A 20,718-nucleotide genomic window follows, 5' to 3' on the forward strand; every position below is an offset into this window, starting at 1 on the left:
CTGGCTTCGAAGAATTCTCGTTAGGGCTGACTTTAAGTGGACATAAGTGCTCATTTTCCACCCTTCAAATCCTAGAAACTTCAAGAATTGTGTTAAATCTATTTTGCCTGTGCTCTATAACTGAAACAACAGAGCCTGGATGATAGCACACCTGTTTACAACATGAATTTCTGAATGTTTTAAGCCCACTGTTGAGACCTATTGCTCAGAAAAAACAATCCTTTCAAAACATTACTGCTCATTGGCATGTACCTGGTCACTCAAGAGCTCTAATGGAGCTGTACAATGAAATAAATATTGTTTTCATGCCTGCTAATACAACATCCATTCTGCAGCTCATGACTCAAGGAGTAATTTCAGCTGTTAAAACTTACTATTTATGAAATAAATTTTCTAAGACTATAGTGGCTATTGATAGTGATTCCTCAGATGAATCCAAAGTAGATTAAAAACCTTCTAAAAAGGATTTACCATTCTAGATGCCTTTAAGAAAACTCATGGAAAGAGGTAAAAATATCAGCGTTAACAAGAATCAAAAGAATTGATTCTAACCTTCATGAACAACTTTGAGGGATTCAAGACTACAGTGGAGGCAAAACTAAAACAAGTAATTCAAAAATTTATATAGAACCACAAAAGACCCAGAATAGCTACAACAATCTTAGGGAAAAAACCAAACAAACCAAAGAACAGAGTTAGAAGTATCATGCCACCTGATATCAAACTATAACACAAAGCCATAGTAATCAAAACAGCATGACATTGGCATAAAAACAGACATAGATCAATGAAACAGAAGAGAGAGTCCAGAAATAAACCCACACTTAATGGTCAACTAATATATGACAAAAGAGGCAAGAACATACAATGGGATAGAGACAGTCTCTTCAATAAATGGTGTTGGGCTCTTTCTGCCATCCTGGGTCATGTGGAGGCCTGCTGGGAACAAGACTTCTACAACAAGTATGCCTGGAACGCTGTGGTGCAAGGCCCTATTTGCTGGCTATGACCGGGGACTCTGGAACCAGAGGGAACACACAGATTTTCTTAAAATTGAAGATGTGTACCTGTGAGAATGGATGTTCTCAACAAGTCAAGTAGTAGTAAGTGTTGAAAAGGTTGTAGCGAAAAAGGAACCCTCATTCACTGCTGAGGGGAATGTAAATAGGTACAGCCACTATGAAAAACACTATGGAGGTTCCTCAAGAAATTAAGAATAGAGTTACCATATATAATCCAGAAACCCCTCTTCTGTGTATTTATCAAACAAAATTGAAAACATTAATTTGCAAAAATATGTATATGTACTCTATGTTCATTGCAGCATTACTCACAGTGGCTAAGACATGGAAACAACCAAAGTGTTGTTCAATACATGATAGGATAAAGAAGGTGTGATACATAAATACTATGGAATACTTCTCAGCCATTAGAAAAGATAAAAACTGCCATTTGCAACAACAGATGGACCTTGAGAATATTATGCTAAGCAAAATAAGTCAGAAAAAGTTAAAAACCATATGATTTCACTCACATATAGGGTATAAAACTCAAAGTAACAATTTAACAAACAAAAAAACCCAACCGAACAAAAACTTATAGAGACAGACAACAGTGTGATGGTTATCAGAGTGAAGGTGTGGGGGAATAGTAAAGGGTAAAGAGGGTCAAATATATGGTGACAGAAGATGATTTGACTTTGAGTGGAAGAAACACAATGCAATACATAAATCATGTTATCACAGAAATGTACACTTGAAACCTATATAATCATATAATTCATTTTTTAAAAAAAGATTTTATTTATTCTTTAGACAGAGAGGAAGAGAGAGAAAAAGAGAGACAGGGGAAAGTACAGGAAGCATCAACTCCCATGTGCCTTGACCAGGCAAGTCCAGGGTTTCGAAACAGTGACCTCAGAGTTCCAGGTCCACACTTTATCCACTGTGCCACCACCACTGGTCAGACTGAAACCTGTATTATCTTACTAACCGATGTTGCCCCTATAAATTTAATTTTAAAAAATTGGCCCTATCCAGTTGGCTCAGTGGTAGAGCATTGACCCAACATGTGGATTCCTGGGTTTGATTCCTGGCCAGGGCACACAGAAGAAGCACCCATCTGCTTCTCCACCCCTCCCCTTCTCACTTCTCTCTCTCTCTCTTCCTCTCCTGTAGCCATGGCTCCATTGGAGCGAGCTGATCCCGGGTGCTGAGGATGGCTCCTAGGCTTCAGCTTCAGGTGCTAAGAAGAGCTCGGTTGTGAGCACGGCCCCAGATTGGTAGAGCATCGCTCCCTAGTGGGCTTCCCGGGTGGATCCTGGTTGGGGCGCATGTGGGAGTCTGTCTCTGCCTCCCCTCCTGTCACTGAATAAAAATAAAAAAAATTGAAGGTGTTTATGTTTGAGATGAAACTACATTCTATTTAGGCAAGAGATGTGATTATGCACACATAGCAAAGAACAAAACAGTGACACCTGGTGGCAAAATGAACAAAACCAGAGTAATCTGGGGAAAAGGTATCTGGAAAAAGGTAATGGGCTCTCAAGTAAACAGTGGCCTGGTTCATGACAAATTCTTTATAAAGCAAACTTCCAGCTAAGGCCACAGGACACAGAATCTGTGTAATGCAGTACCCCTCAAGGACTTAAATTAATTGGAAATAAATACAAATGGCTCAGTTCACCTATAAAACATTTTCTTCCCCCAGCCAGTGGACAGAACATCGGCTTGGTGTGCGGATATCCTGGGTTTGATCCATGGTCAGGGCACACATAAGAAGTAACCATCTGCTTCTCTTCCCTTTCCTCTCCCCTTTTTCTCCCCCATCTCTCTCTCTTCCCCTCTCATAGCCAGTGGCTCGATTGGCCCTAGCTCCGGCCTCAAGCGCTGAGAATAACTCGGTTAATACTGTAATAACTATGTATGGTGCCAGATGAGTACTGGAAATATCAGGGTGAATACTTTGTAAAGTATATAACTGTATAACCACTATGCTATATACCAGAGAGTAATTCAAAATAATATTGAATGCAAACTGTAATTGAAAAATAAAATTAGAGAAAAAGACATCGTTGGAGGAAGTAACTGAAGTGTAGATACAGACAGCTAGAATCAAAGTGGAGCCTGAAGACGTGACTCAACTGCTGCAATCACATGATAAAACTTGAATGAAGAGTTCCTTCTCATAAATGAACAAAGAAAGTGGTTTCTTGATATGAAATCTACTACAGGAAAAGGTGCAGTGAAAACTGTTGAAATACGAATAACAACAAAGAATTAGAATTTACATAAACTTAGGTGATAGCCCTCGTCAGGTAGTTCAATTGGTTGAGTGTCATCCCGATATACCAAGAGTTGGGAACCTATGGCTCACGAGCCATATGCGGCTCTTTTGATAGCTGCATCTGGCTTGCAGACAAATCTTTAATAAAAATAATAATGTTAAAAATATAAAATATTCTCATGTATTACAATCTATTCATTTCCTACCACTCTATGTTCATGGTTGCAAGTGGCTGGAGCCAATCACAGCTGTCCTCTGAGACAACACCAAGTTTTTATTGGATAATGCGTAAAGTACACGGGTCGTTGTGAGGTCAGGAAGTAAACATCCCTCCTTTTAATCAAGTAGTCAGCTAGCTAATTGCAGAAACCCTTTTGACGAAGAAGATGGCCAAAAGAAAAAAAGATGAGGAGTACTGTACTTTTCAGCAGGAATGAACAGAGGAATTCGCCTTTGTAGAGAGAGCAGGTTTTGCAGTGTCTAATATGCAATGATAAAATTGCATATTAGACAAATATAAAGTCAAATATAAAGTGGCACTTTGACACACGCCATACTACATTTGCATAGAAATATCCAGCAGGGGACAGCAGAAAGAAAGCATGTCAAGAGCTACTGTGCAGAGTGCAAGCTAGTCAGCAGCAACTCCATGTTTAGACCCAACAAAATGACTGGAATTCGGCTAGCTTTGCTGGTGCTTTAGCAATTGTGAGAAACGGGAAGCCATTCACAGATGGGGAGTATGCCAAAACATTCATGCTTGATGTTGCCAATGAACTTTTTGATGACTTTTCGGATAAAGACAAGATAATCAAACGAATAAAAGACATGCCTCTGTCGGCAAGAACTGTTCACGATCGTACCATCATGATAGCAAATCAAATTGAGGCAACACAAGTGAAAAACATAAATGCAACACCATTCTTTTCTCTCGCTTTGGATGAGTCAACAGATGTAAGCCATTTATCCCAGTTCAGCGTGATTGCAAGGTATGCTGTCGGTGCCACACTATGTGAGGAAAGTCTTGCTGTTTTGCCTATGAAAGAGACAACAAGAGGGGAGGATTTATTCAAGTCTTTCACTGAGTTCGCTAAAGAAAAAAAATCTACCAATGGATAAACTTATTTTGGTGTGCACTGATGGTGCTCTGTGCATGGTGGGGAAAAACAGGATTCGTAGTGCTTCTTCGTGAACATGAAAAGAGACCCATCCTAAGTTTTCACTGCATCCTACATCAGAAGGCGCTTTGTGCTCAGATGTGTGGCGAGCAGCTTGGTGAGGTGATGTCGCTGGTCATTCGGGTGGTCAACTTTATTGTTGCCCAAGCTTTAAATGATCGCCAGTTTAAAACACTGCTGGATGAAGTTGGAAATAATTATCCTGGTCTGCTTCTTCACAACAATGTGCGTTGGTTGTCAAGAGGGAAGGTGCTCAGCCGTTTCGCGGCTTGTCTGAGCGAAATCGGACTTTTCTTGAAATAAAATATGTCGAGCATCCTGAATTAGCTGACACTGAGTGGCTCCTGAAGTTCTACTATCTTGTGGACACGACTGAACATCTGAACCAGCTCAATGTGAAAATGCAAGGCATTGGAAATACAGTCTTATCCGTTCAACAAGCAGTGTTTGCAATTAAAAACAAGCTGGAACTCTTCATCGCCGACATTGAAACAGGTCATTTACTACACTTGGAAAAACTGGGAGAGTTTAAAGATGCATGCACAGCAAGTAACCCTGCTCAACATCTTGATCTCCAGCAGCTAGAGGGCTTCACATCTAATCTCCTGCAGTCATTCAAAGTGCGCTTTGGAAAATTTCATGAGGGCACTCGTCTTTTTAAGTTCATCACCCATCCACATGAGTGTGCAGTGGACAACACCGACCTGAGTTACATCCCCGGTGTCTCTGTCAGAGATTTTGAGCTACAAGCTGCTGACCTGAAGGCCTCAGACAGGTGGGTGAATAAGTTCAAGTCACGGAATGAAGATTTGGAAAGACTTGTATGACAGCAAGCAGAGTTGGTGAGCAAACACAAGTGGGGAGAAATGAAAAAACTTCAACCCGCGGACCAGCTGATTGTCAAAACTTGGAACGCGTTTCCTGTCACATACCACACACTGCATCGTGTGAGTATTGCTGTACTGACAATGTTTGGCTCTACGTATGCATGTGAGCAGTCTTTCTCACATCTAAAGAATGTTAAGACCAACCTATGATCACGTTTTACGGATGAAAGTCTCAACGCCTGCATGAAGCTTAACCTCACCATGTATCAATCAGATTACAAAGCCATCAGCAAAACCATGCAGCACCAGAAATTGCATTAATGGTAAGAAGTACTTTATTCATCACTGGTTAGCAACAGCATAACAATGTTATTAAAAAGAATTCAGAGACTTATTACACTTTAAAAGTGTTGGTCTTACATAAAATGCACACACTTACTTGTATTTTAGTATTAAACATATTGTATGGCTCTCTCAGCCAAAAAGGTTCCTGACCCCTGTGATACACCAAGGTTATGGGTTCAACCTCCAGTCAGGGCACAAAGAATCAACCAATGAATGCACGAATAAGTGGAACAACAAAGCAATGTTTGTTTTTCTCACCCCCCCCCACTTCTCTTTCTGTAAAATTGATTTTAAAAAAAGTTCTACCTTGAGTAAAATGCTATCAAAGAGCATTGCATGCTACAGAGAAATCATTTGTGAAAAGAGGTCAATCATTGTGGCGGCTAAAGAACTGGGAAACAAAAAAATTTGTATGGCTAACTTTATTGTGATAGTTTATTGCAGTAGTCTGGAACCAAACCCATGATATCCTCAAGGTATGCCTGTACTTTCCCCCTCTGTGACTCCTGTAATGCTGTTTTTTTGTTGTTCTTTAATATAAGTTTCTAAATGTAATGCAGTTATCTGTGTCATAAAGAAATTTTCCTCCACTCAAAAAGTTGTTTTACAGTATTCTCTAACACAGTGGTTTTCAACCTTTTTACACTTGGGGACCAACAAAAATAGATTTAATTTGAGGACCACTAAGGCAGAACTCACTCTGAGGATAAACGAATTCAACTAAGATCATGGGGTCTATAATCTTCATACAACATCAGGGTGGTTAACTGTTTTGTGGATTGGCATGAAATTTTGGGTGCACCAGTCCATGGACTAGCTGTTGAAAAACACTGCTCTAAAGACCTGTTTGTTTTTTCCTTCATTTAGGTCTATAATCCAAATATAACTGATATTTATGATAATAGTCTGATTTCATTTTTTCTATATGAACATCCAATTTCCAATTATTAAAAGTATCAACTACTCTGTATCACTTTGTCATAAATTAAGTATTCAGAGATCTGATTTTGTACTCTCTTCTGTCCCAATGTTCTATTTGTATATCCTTTCACATATTTACTATGGTCTTTTTTCCTGGGAAACCTATAAAACACAGATGATATCTTTTCAGTACATCCTCTTTAAATCTTACCCTTTCCTTCTGTGTAGTATGATATTTTCCCTATTTCTTTTCTCTTCTGTGCTCCTTCTTATAGAGTGTCTTCTGACCTGTGCCTTCCATATCACTAATGCTTACTTCAGCTTTACCTAATCTGTTAAGCTTGCACGCTCAATTTCAGGCACTTTATTTTCTGATTATAAAACTTCTGTTTGGTTCTTTTTCCAAGTTTGCCTCGCCACATTTTTACAGTTTCCAACTTTCTACCATTATATACTATCTTTGCTTTTATTTCTATCAACTCAGTAAGTATGATGGTCTTCTCTGATAACTGCAATATCTCTCCTTATTGTTGGCTTCTGCTGCTTCTTGCTCTGGTACCACGTGTTTGTATACCTAGTTATATTAATGAGCTAAACACTGTACATTAAAAAATTATCATAAGGCTAACTGCAGGCCTAGGATAATGATACTTTCTCCAAAAGGACTTCTGTTTGTTTCTTCTAGGGAACTGGGGCATTACCACTCTACTTATCTTAACCCAGGTTTGACCACTTAATCCATATAGATTAAATAATAACAGAACACAAGGTCAGCATGCAGGTTCATGAGAGAACTGTAATATGCATGGCTTGACAATTTTCCTTTGGTATGTTACTTTAAAATGAGAAGTAATTTACCAGAAATCCCCTCTGAAGGCTTCTAGCTTTGACATTTTGCTCATCTTGACAGCATGAGAACTGCAGCTCAGCTCTGAAAACTGTCTCTATACTAACAAGTGTCCTCACAGTACATTCTTGAGTCTTTCTTTCTCAGAAGGTCTGTTGTATTTTTCCATTTCTTCATGTCTTCTTTTATGACCTTCAGTGGAGTTTTATAGTGTTTCTTTATAAAAATTTCATGAGTTTCTTTTAAACTTTATTTCTAGTTTGTTCTGTGTTTCTATATTTGTTTCCGTTCCATGAATAAAATAATTCCTATAAATGAAGTCATTTCCATTATATTTTCTGATTACTAGAAAATTGGTAATATTTCCAGAATATTGGTTTTTGTATACTTACATGTTATTATTTGCCACCTAAATAGTGTCAAAATATATTTTCAAAGAGTTATGTCAGCATCATGGCAAAGTGAGGTGATGTGTTTGGGGCTATCCTTAAATTTACAAGTTGGAGGTCTATAATCCAACAAAGGTTCTGTTCAACACATAAACATGTCTGAGCAATCCACAAATAGGTACATCTGAAGATGGGTATATTGGAACACATAGGGGAATCAGGATAAGGGGAAGGACACACACACAGTATCAACAGACACAATTCAGTGCCTGCCATGACCCCAGCTAATGGGTGGTGATGGAGAGTTGGGCTTCAGACCCACATTACACTTGGTAGAGGGTAAGAGAGCCATATGAATCATCAGTGCCTGAGAATCTGGCAAGCTCCCTCACCATGACAGCGAAACATAGGAATAGCAGTAAAGAAGTATCTAAATTATTCAGGCTATTTCCTGACCCATGGTGACACAGTGGATAAAGTTAAAGCATTGAACTGGAATGTGGAAGTCGCCAGTTCAAAACCCCAGGCTTGCCCAGTCAAGGTGCATATGAGAAGCAACTACTACTGTGAGTTGATGCTTCCTGCTCCCCACCCCACCTCTCTCTCTCTCTCTCACCTCTCTCTAAAAGTCAAATAAAATCTTAAAAAATAAATTCCTCAGGTTACAACACCACTGTAGAAGCTGTGCTGAAGATTTACAAACCAAGTACCCCACCACCTGCCTAATCCCCCTTTAATAGTGGTGGTGCCATGAGACCTAGGGGACCAAGACACAGTAGGCACAACCATCAACCTGGTCACCCAGGAGTTAATTTTGATGACGGAAGCTACCACCCCCACCCATCAAGAGCCCCAGAAGCACAGGTAGTCCAGATAAGAGAAAAATATTTGTGCTATAGCATCACGAACTGGAAGACAAAAAAAAGACCTCTACTCATAAATCTGCTGATTTAAGATCAAAATGGTCTCTGCATAAGAAAAGAGTTCACTATCTTAAATGCACCGGCAGAGAAACAATGCAAGTACCATGAACAACCAAGGTACACACACAGAAAATGACAATCTCCAGAAACTAAACTCAAGCCATGAAGAACTCATTTAAATGACAGAGAATTTAAGACTGCAGTTATGAAGAAACTCAACAAGTCACAAGAAAACTCAGAGAAGCAGTTCAATGAGCTCAGAACAACAAAAAACTTTACCAAAGAGACAAACTATAAAAAACCCACATATTCTGTGCTAAGAAACTCAATAAATGAGATGAAGAATGCATTAAGAAGCACTGGAAAAAGAGCAGACCAAATGGAAGAGAGAATTAGCAAGCTCAAAAATAGAAATCTAGCCCTGGCCGGTTGGCTCAGCGGTAGACCGTCGGCCTGGGGTGCGGGGGACCTGGGTTCGATTCCCGGCCAGGGCACATAGGAGAAGCGCCCATTTGCTTCTCCACCCCCACCCCTCCTTCCTCTCTGTCTCTCTCTTCCCCTCCCGCAGCCAAGGCTCCGTTGGAGCAAAGATGGCCCGGGCACTGAGGATGGCTCCTTGGCCTCTGCCCCAGGCGCTAGAGTGGCTCTGGTCGCGGCAGAGTGACGCCCCGGAGGGGCAGAGCATCGCCCCCTGGTGGGCAGAGCGTAGCCCCTGGTGGGCGTGCCGGGTGGATCCCGGTCGGGCGCATAAGGGAGTCTGACTGTCTCTCCCCATTTCCAGCTTCAGGAAAAAAATAGAAATCTAGAAATGATTCAGGTAGGAGAGAGTGTGAAGAGTTAAAAAAATAAAAGAACTCGACCAGAATTTTCTGTGTCCATTAGAAACATTAATAAGTATCCCAAAGAGAAGGGAAAAAGAGAGCCTATTCAAAGAAATAATTGATGAGAAAATCCCAATCTTAGGAAATAGGCTGGACATTCAAATAAAAAAAAAACTAACAGAATACCTTATTATCTTAATGCAAAAAAATCTTTTCTAAGATACATTGTATTAAAACTTTCAAAAGCTAATGATAAAGAATTCTTGGCCCTGGCCGGTTGGCTCAGCGGTAGAGCGTCGGCCTAGCGTGTGGAGGACCCGGGTTTGATTCCCGGCCAGGGCACACAGGAGAAGCGCCCATTTGCTTCTCCACCCCTCCGCCGCGCTTTCCTCTCTGTCTCTCTCTTCCCCTCCCGCAGCCAAGGCTCCATTGGAGCAAAAATGGCCCGGGCGCTGGGGATGGCTCTGTGGCCTCTGCCTCAGGCGCTAGAGTGGCTCTGGTCGCAACATGGCGATGCCCAGGATGGGCAGAGCATCGCCCCCTGGTGGGCAGAGCGTCGCCCCTGGTGGGCGTACCGGGTGGATCCCGGTCAGGCGCATGCGGGAGTCTGTCAGACTGTCTCTCCCTGTTTCCAGCTTCAGAAAAATTAAAAAAAAAAAAAAAAAGAATTCTTGGCCCTGGCCAGTTGGCTCAGTGGTAGAGCGTCGGCCTGGTGTGCGGAAGTCCTGGGTTCAATTCCCGGCCAGGGCACACAGGAGAAGCGCCCATCTGCTTCTCCGTCCCTGCCCCTCTCCTTCCTCTCTGTCTCTCTCTTCCCCTCCCACAGCCAAGGCTCCACTGGAGCAAAGATGGCCCAGGCGCTGAGGATGGCTCCATGGCCTCTGCCTCAGACGCTAGACTGGCTCCGGTCGCAACAGAGCGACGCCCCTGATGGGCAGAGCATGGCCCCCTGGTGGGCGTGCCGGGTGGATCCCGGTCAGGCGCATGTGGGAGTATGTCTGACTGCCTCTCCGTTTCCAGCTTCAGAAAAATACCAAAAAAAAAAAAATTTTTTTTTAAATTAATTTTTACTAGGGTGACATCAATAAATCAAGGTACATATGTTCAAAGAAAACATGTCCAGGTTATCTTGTCAATCAATTATGTTGCATACCCATCACCCAAAGTCAGATTGTCCTCTGTCACCTTCTATCTAGTTTTCTTTGTGACCCCCCCCATAACCACCACACTCTTATCAATGTCTCTTAGTCTCGTTTTTATGTCCCACCTACGTATGGAATAATACAGTTCTTGTTTTTTTCTGATTTACTTATTTCACTTAGTATAATGTTATCAAGATCCCACCATTTTGTTGTAAATGATCCGATGTCATCATTTCTTATGGCTGAGTAGTATTCCATAGTGTATATGTGCCACATCTTCTTTATCCAGTCTTCCATTGAAGGGCTTTTTGGTTGTTTCCATGTCTTGGCCACTGTGAACAATGTTGCAATGTACATGGGGCTGCATTTGTCTTTACTTATCAATGTTTCTGAGTTTTGGGGGTATATACCCAGTAGAGGAATTGCTGGGTCATAAGGTAGTTCTATTTGCAGTTTTTTGAGGAACTACCATACTTTCTTCCATAATGGTTGTACTACTTTACATTCCCACCAACAGTGAATGAGGGTTCCTTTTTCTCCACAGCCTCTCCAACATTTGCTATTACCTGTCTTGTTAATAATAGCTAATCTAACAGGTGTGAGGTGGTATCTCATTGCAGTTTTCATTTGCATTTCTCTAATGACTAATGAAGATGAACATCTTTTCATATATCTGTTGGCCATTTGTATTTCTTCCTGGGAGAAGTGTCTGTTCATGTCCTCTTCCCATTTTTTTTACTGGATTGTTTGTTTGTTGTTGAGTTTTATGAGTTCTTTGTATATTTTGGATATTAGGCCCTTATCTGAGCTGTTGTTTGAAAATATCATTTCCCATTTAGTTGGCTGTTTATTTTGTTGTCAGTTTCTCTTGCTGAGCAAAAACTTCTTAGTCTGATATAGTTCCATTCATTTATTTTTGCCTTCACTTCTCTTGCCTTTGGAGTCAAATTCATAAAATGCTCTTTAAAACCAAGGTCTATGAGTTTAGAACCTATGTCTTCTTCTATGTACTTTATTGTTTCAGGTCTTATATTTAGGTCTTTGATCCATTTTGAATTAATTTTAGTACAAGGGGACAAACTGTAGTTGAGTTTCATTCTTTTGCATGTGGCTTTCCAGTTTTCCCAGCACCATTTGTTGAAGAGGCTTTCTTTTCTCCATTGTGTGTTGTTGGCCCCTTTATCAAAAAGGGCCACATATATATATTTGATCATATATATGTGGTTTTATTTCTGGACTATCTATTCTGTTCCATTAGTCTGAGTGTTTATTTTTCTGCCAATACCATGCTGTTTTGATTGTCGTGGCTCTATAATATAGTTTGAAGTCAGGTATTGTAATGCCCCCAGCTTCGTTCTTTTTCTTTAGGATTGCTTTGGCTATTCGGGGTTTTTTATAGCTCCATATAAATCTGATGATTTTTTGTTCCATTTCTTTAAAAAATGTCATTGGAATTTTGATGGGAATTGCATTCAATTTATAAATTGCTTTGGGTAATATGGCCATCTTGATTATATTTATTCTTCCTATCCAAGAACAAGGAATATTCTTCCATCTCATTGTATCTTTTTCGATTTCCCTTAACAATGGTTTGTAGTTTTCATTATATAAGTCCTTTACATTCTTTGTTATGTTTATTCCTAGGTATTTTTGTTGTTGTTGCAATCATGAAGGGGATTTTTTTTGAGTTCGTTCTCAAATGTTTCATTGTTGGCATATAGAAAGGCTATGGACTTTTGTATGTTAATTTTGTATCCTGCGACCTTAATGTATTGGCTTATTGTTTCTAGTAGTCTTTTTGTAGATTCTTTGAGATTTTCGATGTATAGGATCATATCATCTGCAAAAAGTGATACCTTTACTTCTTCTTTTCCAATATGGATGCCTTTTATTTCTTTGTCTTGTCTGATTGCTCTGGCTAGAACCTCTAGCACCACATTAAATAAGAGTGGAGAGAGTGGACAACCCTGTCTTGTTCCTGATTTAAGGGGGAAAGCCTTCACTTTTGTGCCTTTTAATATGATGTTAGCTGATGGTTTATCATATATGGTCTTTATCATGTTGAGATATTTTCATTCTATACCCATTTTGTTGAGAGTCTTAAACATAAAATTGTGTTGTATTTATCGAATGCCTTTTCTGCATCTATTGATAAGATCATGTGGTTTTTGTTCTTTGTCTTGTTGATATGGTGTATTACCTTAACCGTTTTATTTATGTTGAACCATCCTTGAGATTCTGGGATGAATCCCACTTGATCGTGATGTATTATTTTTTTAATTTGTTGTATTCGATTGCTAGTGTTTTGTTTAGTATTTTAGCATCTGTATTCATTAGAGATATTGGTTTGTAGTTTTCTTTTTTTGTGCTGTCCTTGCCCGGTTTTTGTATGAGGGTTATGTTGGCCTCGTAAAATGTGTTTGGAAGTATTGCTTATTCTTCAATTTTTTTGGAAGACTTTGAGTAGAATAGGAACTAAGTCTTCTTTGAATGTTTGATAGAATTTGCTAGTATAACCGTCTGGACCTGGACTTTTATTTTTGGGGAGATTTTTAATAGTTTTTTCTATTTCTTCCCTACTAATTGGTCTGTTTAGGCTTTCTGCTTCATCTTGACTCAGTCTAGGAAGGTTGTATTGTTCTAAGAATTTATTCATTTCTTGTTGATTGTTCAATTTAGTGGCATAAAGTTTTTCATAGTATTCTATAATAATTCTTTGTATATCTATGATGTCCGTGGTGATTTCTCCTCTAAAGAAAGAATTCTTAAGGCAGCCAAAAAAAAGATGACTGTAACCTAAAAAGGGAACCTAATTAGATTATCATAAGATTTCTATGAAGAAACCCTACAGGCCAGGCCAAAGTAGAATAGTATATTTAAAATACTGAGAGAATGCAGCAGCCAAGAATAACATATTCAGCAAAGTTATCTTTTATATATGAAGGAGAAAATAAAGACTTTCCAAGACAAACAAAAGCTGAGGAAATTTACCAATATAAGACCTGCATTACAAGAAATAATGGAATTAGCTCTGCAACCTGAAACAGAGAGATAAAAATATACAAAACTCCAAGTATGGTGACAGATAGACAGAAGTAGGAAATTGCAACTCTATTTCACAACAGAGTATTAAACAATCATAACACAAAGGTTAAAAGAAATAAGCATTAAAAGTAACTACAACTATTACAATTTGTTAACAAGTGCACAACATAAAAAGGCATAATTTATGGCAACAATAAAACGGGAAGAGGAAAAACAACTGAACTTCTATAGGTGAATGAAGATGGTATCAAAAGAAAAAACTATTTTAGCTGAGACATTTTATGTAAATCTCACAGTGACCATAAAACAAAAATCGACAGCTGAGACACAAAACATAAAATAAATGAAAACAGAAAATCATAATAGCAATCCAAAATTGCAGAAACACAAGGGAAAAGAAATAATGGGGATACAGAGCAACCAGAAAAAAGATAAAATGACTGTAGTAAATCCTCATGTATCAATATTAACCTGAATGTAAGCAGACTGAACTCACCAACCAAAAAGCAGAGAGTAGCTGGATTAGAAAATAAGACTTGGCCCTGTCCAGTTGGCTCAGTGGTTGAGTGTCAGCCTGGCATGTAGAAGTCCCGGGTTCAATTCCCAGCCAGGGCACACAGAAGAAGTGCCCATCTGCTTCTCCACCTTTCTCTCTCTCCTTTCTCTCTCTCTCTCTCATTCCCTTCCACAGCCAAGGCTCCACTGGAGCAAAGCTGGCCCGGGCGCTGAGGATGGCCTCCACCTCAGGCGCTAGAATGGCTCAGATTGCAGTGGAGCAAGCCCCAGAAGGGCTGAGCACCGCCCCCTGGTGGGATAGCCAAGTGGATTACTGTCAGGTGCGTGCGGGAGTCTGTCTGTCTGCCACCCCGCTTCTCACTTTGGAAAAATATAAAATAAATAAAACAAACCCCCCCCCCAAGACTTAACTATATACTACTTTCAGGAGATCTATTCAGCTCAAAGTGAAGGGGTTGAACATGACACTCCATGTAAATGTTAACCACAGAAAAGTGGATGTAGTCATACTTACACAAAATAGATTTCAAGACAGAAAAGGTAATGAGACAAAAATGATCATTGTATAATATAATGATAAAAAGGACAATCCATCAAGAAGACATGACACATTAATAGATATACACTCAACCTAAGAGCACCAAAACATATGAACAAGTTGTTAACATATGTAAAGGGAAAAATTGACAGTTTAACAATAGTAAGGGGCTTTAATACAACACTACATCAATTGGTAGGTCATCCAGACACAGTTAACTAGGATACACTAACCTTAAATGACACATTAGACCTCATAGCATTAATAGATACAAATAGAACTTTTCATCCCTAAACAACAGAATACACATCCTACTGAAGTGCATGTGGAACATTCTCAATGGCAGACAACATGTTCAGATACAAAACAAGTCTCAGTAAACTTAACAAGACTGAAATCATAGTAAGCATCTATTCTAGCAACAACAGTGTGAAAGCAGAAATCGACTATAAGAACAACACTAGAAAAGATCAAATATGAGCAGATTAAACACGTTACTTGAACAACTATTGGGTCAAAGAAGAAAATTCAATGAAGAAAGAAATCAAAAGATATGTGGAGAAAAATGAAAATAAAAATACCAGATACCAAAATTTTTGGAATGCAGCAAAAGCAGTACTAAGAGGAAAGTTTATAGTAATACAGGCCTACCTGAAGAAACAAGAAATAACTCAAATAAACAATCTAACATTCCATTTGAAGGGACCACCAAAAAAAAAAAAAGAAAGAAAAGAAAAAAAAAGAAAAACAAATGAGCCCAAAGCAAGTAGTGAAATGTACAAAAGAAAGACTCTTAGCCTAAGTAACTTTTGGCAGAACTTACTTTCTCTAAAACAAAGAGACTTTCAGTAGAACTTACTTGTTTCTAAAAAACTCCCTACCCCTGGCCTTGAGGCTAGTTTCCCAGGCTGTGGCCTTGGGATAGTTCTGCAAGATGCAGATGTTCCCAGAATGTTTCTCCCTGAATTAATCTTATAGATAAACATTGTAAAAGAGCTTGTTTCACTGTTTTGTTTTGCTGCTAGGCTTCCCGTCCTCCCATTCCCCAGTGTGTAATTTTGTCTTTTAAAGCTAACCTCAAACTGTATTCAGGGCTGCACGATTTGAATGACTTAGGTCTCCGTGTGGTCCCAGCTTTAAAATAAAGACTCCTTAATTTGGCTACTTAATTGTGTGCCAAAACATCTGTTTCTCACTGTTCTGATACAACAGTAGAAGAAAGAAAATAAAAATCAGAGAGAAAAGAAAAGTGAATTAAGAAAAGACAATTTAAAAATGATTGAAATAAAAAGCTGGTTCTTTGAAAACATAAACAAAATTGACAAACCTCCAGCTAGGCTCAGTAAAAATAAGAAAGAGATGATTCAAATAAATAAAATCAGAAATAAAAAAATATTACAAGGGATAACTTGTATACACAGAATATAAAAATTATTTAAGAATACTATGAAAAGCTATTATATGCCACCAAATTGACAACCTAGCAGAAGTGGACAAATTCTCAGAACCTTCCTAGACTGAATTATGAAGAGTTGGAAAACTTGAATAGGCAAATTACTACTAGTAAGGCTACTGAAAAAAGTCTAATCAAAAACCTTCTAATAAATAGAAGTCCAGGACTAGATGGCTGCACTGGTGAATTCTATCAAACATTTAAAGACGATTTAATGCTCTGGCTGGTTGGCTCAGCGGTAGAGCGTCGGCTTAGCGTGCGGAGGACCCGGGTTCGATTCCCGGCCAGGGCACACAGGAGAAGTGCCCATTTGCTTCTCCACCCCTCCGCCGTGCTTTCCTCTCTGTCTCTCTCTTCCCCTCCCGCAGCCAAGGATCCATTGGAGCAAAGATGGCCAGGGCGCTGGGGATGGCTCCTTGGCCTCTGCCCCAGGCGCTAGAGTGGCTCTGGTCGCAACATGGCGATGCCCAAGATGGGCAGAGCATTGCCCCCTGGTGGGCAGAGCGTCGCCCCTGGTGGGCGTGCCGGGTGGATCCCGGTCGGGCGCATGCGGGAGTCTGTCTGACTGTCTATCCCTGTTTCCAGCTTCAGAAAAATGAAAAAAAAAAAAAAAGACGATTTAATACCTATCTTTCTCAAATACTTCCAAAAAATTGAAGAAGAATGAATGCTTTCTAATTGATTTTACGAGGCCAACATTATCAATACCAAAACCAGGCAAGGAGATCACAACAACAAAAATCATAGGCTAATATCTATGATAAAACTAGATGCAAGAATACTCAATAAATTACTAGTTAATGGAATACAACCCAACATTAAAAGGATCATGCACCACAATCAAGATATCCAAGTATGGTTCAACATCTGCAAATCAAATCAATCAATGTAACCTACCACATTAACAAAATAAGAAAAAAAAACCATGATTATCTCAATAGATGTAGAAAAAAAGCCTTTGACAAGATATATCATGCATAATAACTTTCAATAAAATGAGTACAAATATTGACTTACGACCTATGCAACTTACAACCATTCGACTTGATGACCACAATCGCTAGCCTTGACTGCTCTGTCTGGCAGCACAAGCGCCCAGTTGGGTGTACAACAGTGTGGACCCGCTTCTGGCAGCACTACCATCTCCACGTGCACCATTTCAATTGTTATCCCAGACTTGGTACAGCAATTTGTGTTTTGTGTCTTGGATATTTTTCATCAAACCCCTCCCAAGATGTCTACCAAGAGAAAATTGTGTTTGCAAATATTAAACCAGTTGTACTGGTAATGCAGTGTTTTACTTAAACCTGACGAATGTAAAAATAAGAAACAAAATGGTGTAGAGATGATACAAATGGCATAAAATGAACAAAGAAAATTATGATATATAACAATAATGAAAGAAAATTATGATAAAATATGACTTAAAGATTTTTATAACATCATTTCACAGTACTGTACATATAGCCTACTCAATTTACGACCAAATCATGTTACGACCGGTCTGTCAGAACCAATCGTGGTTGTAAGTTGAGCACTAGCTGTATAGAAGAAAAGTACCTCAAAATTGAGGCCATATATGACAAACCCTCATCTAATATCATACACAACAGTGAAAAATTGAAAGTGTTCCCTCTAAGATAAGGAACAAGAGGATGACCAAGGATGCCCAGTCTTGACACTTATTCTTTTTTTTTTTTTAAGTGAGAGGAGGGGAGATAGTAAAACAGACTCCCGCATGTGCCCCTACTGGGATCCATCTAGCAACTCCCAGGAAAGCCATCTAGGGCCGATGCTCGAGTACTGAGCTATTTTTAGTGCCTGAGGATAACACTCTGGCTAACTGAGCCATCCTCAACACCCTGGGCCACACTGGAACCAATCGAGCCACTGGCTGCGGGAGGTAAAAAGGGATAGAAGGGGGAGAGGGAGGGGGAAAGAAGCAGATGGTCACTTCTCTTGTGTGCCCTGATTGAGAATCAAACCTGGGATGTCCATACACAGGGCCAATGCTCTTTCCACTAAGCCACCAGCCAGGGCCGACACTATTATTCAAAATAGTACTGGAAATTATAGCCAGAGCAATTAGGCAAGAAAAAATAAAAGGCATCCAATTAGAAAAGCACAAGTAAATTTATCGCTATTTACAGATAACATGATTTTATACAGAGAAAAAACTATTAAAGGCTCCACCAAAAAAACTTAGACATAATAAATGAATACGGTAATGTTGCAGCGTACAAAATCAATATATAAAAATATGTTGCATTTCTATATATTAACAACAAAATATCGGAAAGATAAAGAAAATCCCATTTATAATCTCAATATAAAGAATAACTTCCTTAGGAATAAACTTAACAAAGAATTTAAAAGACCTGTACACTGAAAAATACCAGACATTGATGAAAGAAATTGAAGAACACACAAGGGAATGAAAAAATATTCCATGATCATCAACCAGAAGAATTAACATCGTTAAAATGTCCGTAATACGAAAACTAGTCTATAGATTCAATGCAATCCTATCAAAATCCCAATGACATTTTCCACAGAAATAAAACAAATCTTCATTTGTATGGAAACAGAAAAGACCCTGAATTTTCAAAGCAATTCAGAGAAGAAAGAAAAAAACCAAAGTTATCGCACGCCCTGATTTCAAACTATACTACAAAGTTACAATAATCAAAACAGCATGGTATTGGCAGAAAAAAGACCAAGGAACAGAACTGAGAGCTTTAACAAACTCCACACATATATAGGCAACTATTTTACAACAATGGAGTCAACACTATATAATAGAGAAAGAAAAATCTCTACAATAAAGGGTGTTAAAAAGAACTGACAGCCATATGCAAAAGAATAAAAATAAACTGCTACCTTAGAACATATACAAAAATTAAGTCAAAATGGATTAAAGACTTGAATGCATGATCTGGAACAATTAAATACAAGGTGGGGCAAAGTAGGCTTACAGTTGTTCATATGGAAAGTAATATAATAATTAATAAATAATACAAGAATAAACTGTGTTTTACTCACAATTGTAAACCTACTTTTGCCCCACCCTATATATAGTAAAAAACATAGGCACCAACCTTCTGGACATTGGTTTCAAAGTGTTTTTGTAAATTTGACTCCAAAGGCAAGAGAAACAATAGCAAAAATAAATAAATGGGACTACTTCTAAATAAAATGCTCTGCACAGCAAAAGAAGCCATCAATGAAAACAAAAAGGCAACTAACCGATCCAAAGAAGATATTTACAAACAACACCTCCAATAAGGGGTTAATATCCAAAATATATAAAGAACTCATATAACAACAAAAAACACAATCTGATTTAAAATGAACAGTGAATCTGAATAGACATCATTCTAAGGAAGACATACAAATGACAAAGTGGTATATGAAAAGATGTTCAACATTACTAGTTATTACAGAAATGCAAATCAAAACCACTGAGCTATCAACTCACACCTGTCAGAATGGGTATTAATGAAATGAAATGTGTTAGAGAGGACGTGGAGAAACAGAACCCTCCTATATATTGTTGGTAGGACTGTAAATTGCTACAGCCACTCTAGAGAACAGTATGAAGTTTCCTCAAAAAATTAAGACTAGAACTACCACATGATTCAACAATTCCTCTTATGAGTATTTACCCCCCCAAATATTATATTAATTTGAAAAGATATTATGCTGCATTATTTACAATAGCCTAAATCTGAAAACACCCAAACTGCCCACTGACTGATGAATGGACAATAAAAATGTGGTAGACCTATAATGGAATATTACTACTCAGCCATAAAAAAGATGAATGAAATATTGCCATTTGGAACACATGGATGGATTGAGATTACTATAGTAAGCGAAGTAAGTCAGACAGAAAAGGACAAATAATAACAACAAAACCACGATTTCATTTACATGTAAAATAAAACAAAAAAACTAATGAAAACAAAACCAAATTCATAGATACAGACAACAGAATGTTGGTTACCAGAGGGGAAGGTGAGTGGCAGAGGGTGACTTGGACAAATAAAAAATAAATGTATGAAACAAACAGGAAATAATATATACATATATATTTTCACTACAAGCACCTTTTGTATTATATCTTCTTTTACAACTTATATGAGTGCACAAAAATTTACAGTTTTTATACTGTATCAATGAGCAAAAATAACCTTTTACAATATAGCTATTAACTTTAAAGATGCAACATAATTCTTACAACTATTACAGTAGTTTTCAATTGGTTTTTCACTTAACTCTGAGGTTTGTCAGATAATCATTTATAAACATTGATAATTTTCTTACTTTCTTTTCAATTTCTATAACTTTTATTGCATGTTGCTCCATTATGATAAAAATACTTTGCTCAATTAAACCTCTATTCACATAAAAGTATTACTTTCAAATTATGTCAGCTATTCATATAACAAATACTAAAATAAATAGCATGACCGATACACAATAACT

At 38.4% G+C, this 20,718-nt stretch overlaps 1 protein-coding gene and 1 pseudogene across 2 annotated transcripts in view; one reads left to right on the top strand and one right to left on the bottom strand.

Annotated features, from left to right (window-relative positions):
- Positions 1–20,718, bottom strand: part of TMEM168 (transmembrane protein 168) — a 49,892-nt gene that overhangs the window by 17,392 nt on the left and 11,782 nt on the right. The window lies entirely within an intron of this gene.
- Positions 966–2,650, top strand: LOC136394000 (large ribosomal subunit protein eL33-like; annotated as a pseudogene).

Source organism: Saccopteryx leptura, chromosome 2 (assembly GCF_036850995.1).
Source record: "Saccopteryx leptura isolate mSacLep1 chromosome 2, mSacLep1_pri_phased_curated, whole genome shotgun sequence".
Lineage (NCBI taxonomy): Eukaryota > Metazoa > Chordata > Mammalia > Chiroptera > Emballonuridae > Saccopteryx > Saccopteryx leptura.